The sequence below is a fragment of the Chinchilla lanigera genome, unplaced genomic scaffold, assembly GCF_000276665.1.
Source record: "Chinchilla lanigera isolate Chin_1 unplaced genomic scaffold, ChiLan1.0 scaffold00110, whole genome shotgun sequence".
Classification (NCBI taxonomy): Eukaryota; Metazoa; Chordata; class Mammalia; order Rodentia; family Chinchillidae; genus Chinchilla; species Chinchilla lanigera.
Window position 1 is genome coordinate 5,058,469 of NW_004955511.1, and position 2,246 is coordinate 5,060,714.

The window sequence follows — 2,246 nt, forward strand, 5'->3', positions numbered from 1 at the left end:
TCATGCGTGGGTCCATGTCTTTTGCTGTTCCTGACATTTCAGTTATCATTTGTAAGTTCTAAAGGCAATGTCTGGTGGAAGCAGAGTCCACCATCTGTATTTTGGAAAGGCATACAGAAAATCTTGTCACCCAAAAGAGTAGACAGAGAGGAAGTCTGGTCCAAGTGGATACGCTGCAGACGAATGGAAGAAACTGTGTTATTCACTTGACTGAATGCATGTTATTAGGAGAATTTTCCCATTTAATTTGCTTGCTTTCCCCTATTTTGCATGACATGATTTCACCTGCTCTCATATTTCCTTGCCTAAGGTTCTCAAAGGTTGAATACTCACCCTGGGTTCCACACGACGTCCATAGAATGACTTTCTGATTGTTCTCAGTCCCTCATATGGAACACCCCACTCACAATCTAACGCAAAATGAGAAAAGCAGTGTGGGAGTCATTGAATAAACTTCCTCAGTGAACTGGAGACTGAGATGATGTAGACTTACCTGTCATCTGTCAGTCGGGGCAGCCTGCCTGGCTGCAGCATTTCCAGACACCTGGCTCACGCCTTCACTACTTGCTGGACAGTGATGGACAGAACCAAGGAGAGTCTGCTCCACGTACAATCAGCTTTTTGCAACAACAAAAAACAAAAACAAAGAAACCATGTTTGCCTTTTGAATCAGTACCTCACCACTGTCCACTTTTGGCTTCAGCTTTTCCTTTTTAAAAAAAATTCAGTATTGTTTCTGAATTGTAAGTTAAAGGCAAATGTCTCAATTCATACACTGATCATGCAAGTCAAGTTCTGGGTTACATTTTTGAGATATATTTGTGTCAAAACTGATTTGTAATCATTTTTTAAAATATAGATGTTCTGGAGTTTCTAAAGCTACTGTAAATTAAATACATACCATAACCAAAAATATGTAAAAGTCATCTGTATCTTGAAAGAATACCCATGTCACTGAAATATAGTTGTTTGTTAGAGTCCCATAATTTGGAATAGATTTCTGCATAAAGGCTAAGGATGTAGCCCAGTGGTAAAGAGTTTGCCTTGCATATGAGGAGCCCTGGGTTCAACCCTTAACAGCAACAAAACAAAATTCAGCTGGTGGCTTTTGTATTTGTACTGAGCTAGTCACACACTAAAGTGTATTCCAAGGAGTAGAATGAGTGCAGGACAAAGGGCTGCACTCACTCAGTGACCTAAAATGACTTGTGGTGGCATAAAATGCCTTCTAATTTTGTCATACTGAATCTGCCAACTGTCAAGAACATAGCAAAGACTGGTAGTTGGAAACACCTTTCAAAGGAGTAGTATACATGTCTTTATTTTTCAGGAAAATTCCTAGATTCATGTAAGAGGTTTTCTCCTACACAGAATCCAAACATTCATATGTGGGATTTGAGACAAACAAATATAATGCTTCCTTAATTTTTAGAGAATTTCATACTAAATAAAAATTAAATCAATTTAGCTTTTGTACATTTTCAGACACCTTTAAAAATAGATATAACTCAGCGGCACAAGTGCCTGCCTGGCAAACACAAGGTCCTGAGTGAGATCACCAGTACCAAATAACAATAATAATAATAATAATAATAGATATAAATTCAGACATTCTATGTAAAATCTTGCATTTCTCATGCTCACCCACAAGTATGTTATTCTATTTTCATTTCAGTGATTGCATTAATAGAATCACATACAAACCATCAATTAATAATATATATGCATATACATGATTTAGCACCACAAATGATATATTTGTTTTTAAATTTCCAATTCTGTCCCACTCCTTTCCTCTTTGTCACAAATCAATGCAATACATATGCAAATATTTTGTTAAGAGAGGCAGTAACCATAAAGAACCTAGGTAGATACAAATAAATGACAATAAAAAATGCACGTAAATTTTTTTGTTTAAAATACTGATAGATGAAATCTTTACAAAATATATAGGCACATGCTGACATGCACAGGAGAAATTTCATGTAAGTTTCTAATCTTCACTTGCCTGATGTTTTTGCCATAATTATGGAAGGCAAAGAAAGTTATATTTGGAGTTTGAAACCCTGTATTAAAGTTGCAGTTTTAGCACTCACTCACTTACAGGCCAAGGATGGAAAACTTATCTATTTAGCTTTTGTACTGAACAAATGAATGCTTAGAATGCTTCTGAACAAAAGAGTGCTTAGAATCAACCAAAATGTTCTGCAAAGGTGATATTAACGTGGAGTGTTTAGGTAAAAGAG

The 2,246-nt window shown here is 36.1% G+C and overlaps 1 pseudogene; it reads left to right on the forward strand.

The window, feature by feature from the left end:
* The window catches only part of LOC102016300, a 7,100-nt pseudogene extending 5,479 nt beyond the window's left edge, over positions 1-1,621 (forward strand).
* The last annotated feature ends 625 nt before the right edge of the window (positions 1,622-2,246 follow it).